The 11,761-nt window shown below is 39.4% G+C and overlaps 1 long non-coding RNA gene across 1 annotated transcript; it reads right to left on the minus strand.

Annotated features, from left to right (window-relative positions):
- Positions 1-1,475: 1,475 nt before the first annotated feature.
- Positions 1,476-11,354, minus strand: LOC104947558 (uncharacterized). The gene is made up of 4 exons (XR_798573.1): positions 11,231-11,354; positions 9,639-9,782; positions 8,396-8,590; positions 1,476-6,251 (listed from the first exon to the last, which is right to left on the minus strand). It is a non-coding gene; the product is annotated as an uncharacterized lncRNA (long non-coding RNA).
- Positions 11,355-11,761: the final 407 nt, after the last annotated feature.

Consider the following 11,761-nt stretch of genomic DNA (forward strand, 5'->3'; position numbering starts at 1 on the left):
CATGCATATCAACAAGTCCACCAAAGATCGGCCTTACCTGGGAGAGCTGTGTGCGGAGCGGCTCGATGCAAATCGATGCAGCTTTAAACGAGCAGAGAATTATGTTAGCAACACCAGTGGAGCGTGCCTTAAAGAATTCATGTTTTGTATCTGGAATGGCGTTGTTCGACTGTGTATACACTGAATAATTTATCAAGCCAGCCAGACTGAGGGATTGAATCTCTATTAGCTTAATCTCCCCCGTTTTGGTTTATTTATTTTGCCGCACATTCCCTCATTTCTATTCCAGGGGAGAAGGGGCCGGGGTTCTCTCCCTCTTTTTCCCTCCCGTACACCTGCAAGAATATGTGTTTTTCTGTTGGGACGCCCCAGCGGTTTTGACTTGTTAGCGTTGCTTGTTAGGGTTCAGTAGACACTCCAGCAAGAAAGATTTTGTTAACACGTCCAAGAGAGATTTGCTTTCATATTGTCTGTGTTAACAAGTGAAAGGTGAATGACAAATATTTACGTACAAGCGCCATGCTCCAAGTAGACTTTGGCCTTGTCTGCTGACGGTCCCCCGGCCTGCTCCCTCTGTGTTTAACATTGAGGGCACGTTCTGAAACTGCCGGTCTTTGTCTCTGCTACAATGGAACAGCGCAAGGATACTCATTTACAACATCGCCTACAGGGCTCCACTGGGTTCTGTATTATAAATGTAGCCTGTGCCGATTCAACCTTTGAAACAAGCTGAGGTCACATGTGGAAAAGAGAAGCCGAAACAACAACCATATTTTTTATTTTTCTTCTAGGTTGGACTTTCCTGCGGTTGAGTTATTGGATGTCTTTAGTCCTGTCTCTGCGCCTGAGCTCAGAAAGCAGTCCATCCGAAGACCCAATATATCGCAGCGTAGGCCGGGCCTCACTACCCCAAAACCCCCGGGCAGAACCCTGCTCACCCCCGCCCGGTCTTATCCTCAGAATACCCAGCAGGATCTGGAGGAAAGTCAAATACTGGAGGATATTTTCTTTATTTGCTGACAAAGAAGAAAAATGATCCAGTCACATGTATGGTCTTTTTTTTATTAATACATTTAATTTCCAATTGACATTCTAAATCAGAATGATCATGATGTTATAAAGTGTACCCTTGTAGTACTGTGGTTTTAATACAAATAAACAAATATTTATACAGAACTGGTCATGCTTTTCTTTTGTAATTGATGTTGCCACAGTTAGCTGATTATGTCTTAGGCCAAGTTTAATACTAACTTAATTCATGATAAGCAATCTCACATTGAGACTCTGTTTGATGATTATGACTAAAATGAATGAACCTGAAGCATAAAAACCTCACATATACTACATGTGAGTATATGTACACATATTACTAGAAATCTTTTCATCTGTTTTTAAGACAACAGAATATCTGGGACGTTTGTGCAGGTGGTTGCGTATTGAAATCAGAAATGATGACACAACACAGGACACTTTTATTCTAGACTGTGCTTTATTATTGGGCTAAGCTGAGACGCATCATTCATTTAAAATTACAAAAAAAGAGTTCAGGGGACCAGAGAATGGTGCAGTCTGGAGAGACAGGGGCGGGAGCCTAAAGCGCACTGCCCAATCAGAAGCTTAGCTCATCAGGAACCCGGCAAAGCTTAATATGCAACATTCATTTCCCCTCCCTCTGTGTGTGCTGACATTGGGAAATAGATTTCCAGAATACTTTGAAAACCATATGAAGGAAAATGTGATTCTAGCAATACTACTGCGCTTTAGAAATAAAACCACTGATAACAGCACTGAGAAAGAATGATAGTAACTCAATGGTTTCTGATGAGATAGTGCAGTTTTCATTGAATTTTACTCTTGTTAGAACACATCAGTTGAACAAGATCAGAGCTCTGTCAAACAATGCAAAGCAAGAGGAGAAAGGGGAGCAGGGGAATCAAAACAAATCAAAAATGTTTTTTTTGTTTCAGGCAGTTAATCAGAGATTAGTACTTCATCAGACTTCAGCTCTTTTATACTGTATATTAGCAGCAACTCATAGTGACCTCAAGGCATATGTTCTTGTGATTACACGTCTGATTGGACAGTTGTATTATGTAAAGTTTACCTAGGTTTCAGAATGGAAGCTAATGCTCATTTGTTAACAATCTTTTAACAAAGCTAAATTTTTTAGGAACAGAACAATATGAATTAATAATTACAAATATACATAAGGCTTTAGTATAGTACTGCATTGCTTTGAATAGGTAATCGGCAACAGGAAAATGTAAAAACCAGTCTTTGAAGTTGTTAAATACGGAGGTTGCTTGAAGTGTTAATATGCAATGTAGTGATACAAAGCAACAGATCAGTGGCAATAAGAGAGCTCAGATCTTGAATCAAACAGCACAAATAAATACATAAATAAATACATCAACTCAAAATAAATAAATAAATAAATAAAGGATTACAAATCTGTCTTTGACATCAATTGGTCAATAGGAGCGTGTTTCCCCCTTCATGAAGGCATGGTCCTGCAGACAGGAGCGATGATCATCGGTGGACCACAGCAGTGGCCCATGCATGTCATATAAAAACTATTTGGTCACGTACCAACTCATAGAAAAATAATGCCATGAAAGCATGCATATTATCTTGGACATGACTTATAAATAAATATCTAAACAAATAGATAAATGAATAGAACCCATCAAAGTATTTTTTATTTTATAAAATAGGTCAATGTGTCTAAGCTCTAACTGAGGTCAATGCTCTCCCTGACTGTATTCTGGATAAATTTCCTTGGTCAGGTCCTACAGCTTGTACCGTATCCTAGCGACTATTTTTTTTTTGTACCTGGTTTTATTGAGCATTATCATGTTTTCATTCATATATTTTTTTAAGTATTTAAAGTACTTTATCCAGTCCTTGTAGATAGAAGTAAAAGTCCTATAAAATATGCAAACCTATGTACAGAGGAAAACAGAGCAAAAAAGGAAACAATTTACAGTATATTCATCGGTTTATGTATATATTTATATATATATATTTATATTCAAACTTCTGCTCTGTTTCTTGTTGTTTTTGAACCACAATACTTTGTTTTTTCTTTTCTCATGTAAACTTGCAGCTTTAAGTCGGAGCAAATGAAGAAGAGGTGATTGGCTTTCTAGTTCCCGCTGTCGATCTGCTTCTCCTCCCTCACTTCCCTCAACATGAAAACATGGGCTAGGTGAAAGACATGAGTGATTGCTCAAACAAACCATTAAAAAGCACAGACCGTGTCCACACCTTTTTTCAATTTCCTCAGAGCGGCGAGGGCCAGTCAAAGAGGGCACAGTGTGGCGATCAGGGACACCAGACACATGACATTTAGCTCCGGATGTTACTGTTAGCTCAAAGGCAGCCGGACGTTTTGTACTAACCAACGGCGGCTACTGTCGGGGTGAAAATGATCACGATGGTCATCTGGTTTCACACTGTACGCCACAGTGGGGGCCTTGTTATGTGGCATATACAAACAGTGGCATCCTGGGATGTGGAGTGGCGTCTTTTAGCCCCACTGGATTTGGAAGGTAAATGTTAAATTATTCAATCTGCTAAAAAGGTTACACACAGACACCAGGGAAAGGGCATAATGAGCAATTTATAGGAAAAACTAGTAATAGCACCCAACAGGAAGCATTGTCTTCCAAAGTGTCATATAGCCTTATAAATATTCAGATATATAAATATTCATTGAGTAATCTCCACCAGCTGAATATGTGTTGAATGCGGGGACCAATAAATCCAAGTCCGTTGACCTTTTGCAGGTGTATGGTAAGTGTTCATACCATTTTTGTAGACTTTTATGAGAAACTGTATGCTAAAGCAATATGAAACCAGCCTCAGTGGCACAGCAGTTCTAATGGGAAAATGGCTTTTCACTCTTATTGCTTCATTTTACAGTTTCATTATACTTTTATGTTTTATATTTGAGTGTATGAGGATAAGGCAATATAACATCTTCTAAAGGATATGCTTCATGTCAAGTATTACCAGCAGATCCACACATTAACTGCTGGATGTGAAAGTACATCAAACCCTCCCTTATTCTGCTCAATGGGATGCCCGCGCTCTAATTAGAGCATATTCATCAATATGACATCACTTTCATAACCATTCAAGCCTAATGTCGGGTCCGATGAGCTCAATCACTTCTCATATCAAGACACGTCATGTCAGTCGCAACCCTGACATTTACCCTAGACTCCAACCAGTGGAAAGTACACAGCTTTGATAGTTAGCACCTGTGCTAACAGGTTACCTAATGCCCGCTTTTATTTGAAGGGTAATCGCATGATTATTTCTAAATGCTTTTTTTTAGAGACATTGATGGCCAACAGCTGTAACATTGGACATGCACTGAAGCTCTCTACGCGGCTGACAAATGATATGGATCTGGCTGTAGTTTTGACATCATAATAGCGCGTTGGCTGCTTGCAGTGGTATGTGTTGAGCAATTTTTTTTTTTCTTTCGTTGTTTTCTGAGAGCACAGTGCTTGATGGCAGATTCTGCAGGTGACAAGGCACACCTTGACATGGTGACAGCCCATACGCTACATGCACTTTACTGAATGCAAAAGAGAGCAAGGGTTGTGAGACGTATTCATTTTGGTTCAAGTTTCAAAGAGAAGTTTGTGTGTGTGTGTGTGTGTGTGTTTGTGTGTAAGCTCAAAAGATATGTTTGGAATAGAGTCGAAGATAATTGTCCTTTTCCTCTAAAATCATTTAGCCTGATTCTCTTAAAGCCTGCTACTGAGATGTGGCTTTTTGCATTTTCAGATAATATTTACACCATGTGTGCATCCTCACACATGTATCTTTTAGCAATATATCGTGTGTCAGCATATAGTTAATCAGAGATAGGAATGCCTGCAGTTTTGGGAGCTGCCAGATTTGCGATTCTTCCCAAGCAGAGCAATGTTTCAAACTCCAGCTAAAATCTACAAAAAATTACAGCTCAACATAGTCAGTAGCCGTTCTATATACAGACACACATATATAAAATATGTGCATATAAATACATATATTTGTTTGTGATTAATATCTATTTATCCATATATACTGTATATATGAATACATTTGCTTGAATGCTTGTTATACATATATATGTACTGCAAATATAAACAAGTTCATATATTTCAAACGTTTCTGATGTTATTCTATCTATGAGGTTAGGATGTCAAGTTAAAAAAGATAAGGCTGTGATACGGAGCAGCCCCTCCCATGCACTCGCCATCCCTCCCAAGACAAAATGAGAAGAGAAAAAAATAAACATTTTGAGTAATTGTAAACTAGCGAAGTGAGAGACCCCATCTGGTCATCTGAAATAGTTTTGCCTGTATTCAAAAAAGCATATCAGCAATATATATGTATATATACATGTGTTGTATATATTCGAAATGTACACTTCTTTTAAGTGCAACTCCCCAACCAGTATACACTGACTGAAGGAGATGCAGTGGTCCGAGTATATTAGAGCTACAAGTCCTCAGCAATAAAAACGTTTGGTCTTTTGGTCCCTAAAACAACTAAGGAATGACAGGTAAGACTCCCTGGAGACCGTTGCTATGGCTCTCCTTGGCAACGGTATCCCCTGGAAACGGACAGGCACTCCGAGCTAAAGATGGCCATCCCAAATCGAAGCCAATTTGTGTCCTGAAAATATCACATTCCCTACTTAAGTTCTCTCGCCGAGAATTTCTTGTCCCTTCGCGTTTCAAGTCTTATAAATTGGTCTTCAAAAGTCAATTGCCCCAAACTCAAACCATCTTACGGAAAGATCTCCTACGGCAATCTTCTACTCAGTTTTTAAAAAGTTTTTGTTCTTGTTGGACTTTTGACATCCGTATTCCCTTTAAGAGTTCAGTAGGGTTGGTCATTGTAAGTAGGTTTGATCGAGTTACTCTTACTGTTTTTGTTCTCCTCATTGTTCAAGTAAAAGTTTTTTTGTGGTCCAGAAAAAAGGTAGCTGTCATTCAAGCAGGGTTTTGTGGGGGGAAGAGGTGTGTATATGTGTGCAGAAGAAAAAAGGTCCTGGGGCTAACCAGGCTGGTACAAATTCTCTCTGAGTTCCAAAGTTTTAGTACATCCAAAAGGAGGCGTCCTTGACTCGGTCATCGTTTTCTCTCTCTCTCCTCTGTTTTTCTGAAGCAGCCTCAGTGGTCCGGATGTCGAGTTTGCACTCAGTGGCGGGTAGCAAGAAGTCAACATATGATTCAGCTCAACAAAACCTGAAAACACAGAAGAAATACAAATCTATTGAGTCAAGTTGCAAGTAGGAAAAGCTAACAAACACTGTGTTGTTCCATGCACATTAAAAGTTAGTAAAAGTATTAGCCTTGCTACTGACGAGGCAATAGGGATTCTCAATGGCAATCAATCAATTGGTTGGTCCACCATTTTGGTCCAGAGCGAAACATGTCAACTATTGGATCACCAACAGATGGTTTGGACATTTATGATACCCAGAGGACGAATCCTACCAACATTGGGAATCCCATGAGTTTTCCTTTGACGCCATTATAAGGTTGACATTTCTAGATTTTAGGAAAACATCTCAACAGTTATGGACAGATGGCAATTTGGTACATAGGCTACAATGGATTGATGGTCCCCACAGGATGAATCCTATAGATTTTGTTGTCCAAGTGTTCATGGTGAAGACTTGTTGTCTAGTGCCACCATCACGTTTGTCTTTTGTTGTGAATTGTTAAGTGTTTCGACAACTAATGAATGGAAGTGCAATAACAAATGATTAATGTCCAATACTTTCTTTTGTAACTTAATACCTCTAAGACTAATTACAATCCTATTAGCCTCAGCTGTACTTTTTTTTTTTTTTACTGTTTGTTAATTTACTCAGACCTCTGTTTTCTGTATTCAAAGAGACAGCTTGTCTTTGTGGGCCTAAATAAACATTAATCACATAAGAGACCCACATTCTACATTACATTAGAAAAAGTTAATGGGGAAAACATTTGACATTTTTGCACGTTTTGCTGTTTATTCCTGACAGTATGCCCTCTTTATATTTATACGGGCTGTATCAACATGCAGATGGAGCAGCAGAATATGAATTTACAATTTACACATTTCTCCCTAAATCATCCTCTCCAGCACTAAGACTCTAAGAAGTTCTGGTATGGATAAACAAAGATAATTTGGCAATGTTGAAAACAAATCATTGCTCACCCTGCAGTGAATTAATTTAGCTCCCTGGCACTGTTGTAATCTCCTTCTTGAAAAACAATTAAGTTTCGTTTTTTATTTAAATCACACCGTCTAATCCTGTTTTTAAAATGATGAAGGGATTTTAAATAAAGAAACACCTTAACCCTCAAGTGTCATAAGAAGTTAAGCAGTCCTCTAGCTTGTATTTTAACAGTAACACTTTGTGCAGAAATGTTATCAGTTGTAGTGACTGTCAATCTCGGGCTGCAAGAACGGAAATCAAAAAGAGATGTTTTCTCTGGCGTTCCGTTGAAAATGTTTTTATATATCAGAAGTAATGGTGCCACATATTTTGTGACACATCGGTACCGGTTCGCGCTATTCTTCCCGCAGTGATATGCCTCGGGACAGCGTCTGGTACGGTTCAGTTAGTTTGTGAGTGGGTGATAAGTTGCCCTTGAATGAAGTCATCAGTGGTGAATGAACGACGCAGCCCAAACTCTCCATCACAAAGATGAAGGGAGGAGACAAAGAGGAACAGCACAATTACCCGCCTGAGGGGTAATAAATGCCTCTCCCTTGGAAGCAATTCCTTCCCTGTGCAACACACTGAACCATTTACCAATTATATTTTACCTACAGGGTAACGTCCAGGGTCACTTACTGTAAAGCTGTACTACAAATAGAGGAGGCTTCATGTTAGTAAACGCTCCTACAGCTTTGTTTGTTATAACCGGCCATTAAAGCTGATTGTTATATTTATAAGACGCATGGCAGAGGGCATAACATTTCACAACATAATAACATATTTGACATTTTGTATCCCTTATATAATGTTAGTCATCAAACTGTAAACATGACTGAAAGGTTTTGGATTTGTATGTTGTTAAATGGTGACTATACACTACTGTAAATCTTATACAACAATGACGTAGGTGGAATTAACATTTACAAATGCGTACTTAAACTATCAACAAAGAGGGTAACATTTCATCACTATTCTTCACAGGCAATTTGCAGATGATCAGGCAGTTATTAGGCTTCTGCAAATGTTTTACGACATTTATAAAAGGTTACTGAAACGACATCAGCCGGTGCCAGAAAGAGCTTGCCATTTGAGCATTTTGTCAATACAATATGCAGCGATTGGTTCAGCTAATCACCGATCAGACTAAAGCCACAGCGATTGTTAGGAGAGCCTGACCTGTCTTTCCCTGTGTGCGACGGCTGCCCCGGCCGCCAGGGGGGTGGCGGCTGGCTGGGGCGGGGGGCTAGTAGGGGCGGTTGGCGTCCTTCGGCCTCTTCAGCTGCACCTTGAGTCTTTTCATGCCGATCTGGAAGCCGTTCATTGATTGGATGGCAGCTTGGGCACTGCCTGGGTTGTCAAAGCTGACAAACCCTGGGGGGAAAGACGGAAGAGAGAGAGAAGGAAGAGGACGCGGTTAGATGAAGAGGCAAGGACAGTCCGGGGTTACAAAGTAAGGAATAATGAAGATGGGTTCTATAAGATGAAACACATATAGTAATGTAGAAATTCACAATAAAATAAATCATTGAATCTATGCAGAAAACAGTTAAAAAGCACAATTACTTAGCATTAATATAACAACTACTTTAGCCACATTATACAGCGCTTTATAAGCATTAATACAGTATGACAACAACAATGGTTCACAATTATAACAACATGCAACAAAATCACGATATGAACTTGGTGATGGGATGTAAAACCAAAACATCAACGTGGTTGTGCTATTTTTCTGAGTTTCGCTTTTTAACCCCCACTTGAAAGTGAGAAAGCATCAAATCACAAATTAAAGCCTGCATCTCAAAATTGCAACATGAATAATACAACATTAATGTTGTGTTGTATTAATGAGCAAAAGCTACTTTGCAAATAGGTTGCACCTGACGGACTCTCCATTAAATATTCTCCACCAGCCATTTATAATTTGCCTCATAATTATACGTTGGACTAAATTGTGCTGTCAGTGGCACAAAGTGAGACAGCACTCTCTCTGTCATTGCATGCTCGAGCGACTGTTATATTCTTAGCACGCGTTGCTGTTGCTTACAGTAAATTAGAGACTGAGAGCCGTTTGTATTATATGCATAAAGAGCACAACTATGCAAATAACACAGCTCACTTCTATCAAAAATAAGTTTGAATATTGATGTGTTATAGTGTATATTACTAAAATAATGATCAATGTAAGAAATAAGTTCAAAATAAAACTGCTTTAATGATATATAAACTAGCCTAACAACCAGCTTCTGCACAACTGTAGAGAACTGTCTCCACTGTTTTGTTTTCATTTTTTGTTCAAAGGGGAGGGGTGTTGAGAGGTTAGGGAGGGGGTGTTGACTGCGGTAAAGAAGGTGATTAGTAAAAAAGAATAATCAGAATAAATAACCAATAATCTTTTGGTTTGTTCATTTTTACCCACCAAAGCATTTACTTTGGTTTGTCGCCCGATCCACAAACACTTTGGAGGAGATGACATTACCGAAAGGCAGGAACATCTGCATCAGCTCTCCATCCCCAAACTCCTGAGGGAGGTGGTAGATGAACAGGTTGCAACCCTCTGGTCCTGCATATATAAACAGAGAGAGAGAAGGGGAGAGACAAAATGTGGGAGGAAGAAAAAGAGATAAGGGGCAAAGGTCAGAGAGAGAGAGACATGGAGAAGCATGTGGAAAGCCGCAGGAGGAAACCTGGCATAAACTTTTTGAAGATAGTCAATCAATTTCAAGATGTGTTTTTTTTGGTCTTATAAACCATTCAACCCGAGCTAGAACATCTTTTGTGATTTCCCAAAACTTCTGTATTTTAGTTACAGTTCTTGTCACTGATATAAAGTAGTTGGAAGAATTATGTGATTTAGCGACATGTAATCAAACCAAAACCAACAATTAGTCAACTGACAGTAAATGATTAATTAACCATTTGACAATAAATTAAACCTTAGTTTTTCATGCAAAAATGCTGAAAGACTTTGCAATCGTGCTGTAGCTCCTCAGTGATGACACAACGAAATGTCTTTAACTGTAGACATGTACTTCAAAGGTGTCATATGGGATTTAGAAATGTGTATCATTTCCTTATGAAGCTGGGTCTCTTCTCAATCTTGCAACATGCCAACTCCCACACAAAGTATTTTTTGTCTTCTATTAATGAATAATTGTTATAACACTTGCTTCCAATGGATGGATATGCGAGAACCCAGCAGGACTAACACATGTACCTGCGGTTTGAGAGAGATAGTGCCACCAGGGAGTTGCTAATTGCCTGATTACCTGAAGTTTTGAGAATGAAACTCTTTTAGCTAAGGATGTTTTAATGTTAAAGAAAAATACCAGACTTATATTTTTGTGTTGTGATAATCTAGTTTGCAATATATTTCCCTGATATTAAAAGTAGATGAATCAGATGAGCCCTAACTGCTGTACTTGTATAGCCTCTGGGAAGCCACAGCTGGTAGATGCTGGCATTGTTTTGTTTATTTTCCACAAGAGGGCAGTAAGGTCCTAAACATGGCTGTCCCAAGCCGGGAGTTCACTGAGTTCATGAATAGGTTTACAGCTCAGTTTGAAACCCTCAATAAAGGTAGTAAACTTAGTCACCCTACAAACAGGGGGGAGATCATCATTTATCATATAACCTGACACTGAATATTCATTTTTATTAAGTGTTTTATTTAATCATAAAGTTTTCTCTGTTAAAGGCTTCAAGCAAGTCTCTTCTCATCAATCCTGACTGATACTATACTCTGTGATAGTGAGAGGACTTTAAATATTTAGCTTTTCGCAGAAGGCTGAATATAGGCCTGAAAACAGAGTGAGCCCTGCCTGGATATTTAATTATTTGTTTGTTTAAACGTGGGTGTTTATTCCAGGACCGTATTGGCAGGAGGATTTAAGACAAACAGAGAAGTAAATATGAGTAAATGTTTGCAGCATGTATGAATATTTAGAAGTGAATGGTGTGCCGTGTGTGTGTGAGAATGAATGTGTGTGTGAGAATGAATGTGTGTGTTACCTTCTCGTTGCTGCTGAGGAATGATGGGTGGAGGGTGGGGGAAGGCTTGGCTGATCTGGCCGTATGCAGCGGGGTAGGCTGCTGAGACACACACGCACACAGGGCGGATCAGATAACAGCCATGACAAGATTCCACACACACTCGGATACATACAAACAATGTGATATATGCAGGGGCACAGCAGGCAATCGATCAGATAACAGACAATAGAGTTTACATGTTGCACACACACACACACACACGCACACACGCACACACACACACGCACACGCACACGCACACACGCACACGCACACGCACACGCACACATGGAGCACAACAGAGCGAATGAATTGATGTAGTTAGACTGAAGCACTTAATGTTACATGATCGAAATTCAAATTCAGAGAAAGAATATCCTTATCTCTGACACACACACACACACACACACACACACACACACACACACACACACACACACACACACGCACGCACACGCACACGCACACACACAGAACACAACAGAGAGAATGAATTGAGACTGAAGCAAA

This window comes from Notothenia coriiceps, unplaced genomic scaffold (assembly GCF_000735185.1).
Source record: "Notothenia coriiceps isolate Sejong01 unplaced genomic scaffold, NC01 NC01_scaffold00012681, whole genome shotgun sequence".
Classification (NCBI taxonomy): Eukaryota; Metazoa; Chordata; class Actinopteri; order Perciformes; family Nototheniidae; genus Notothenia; species Notothenia coriiceps.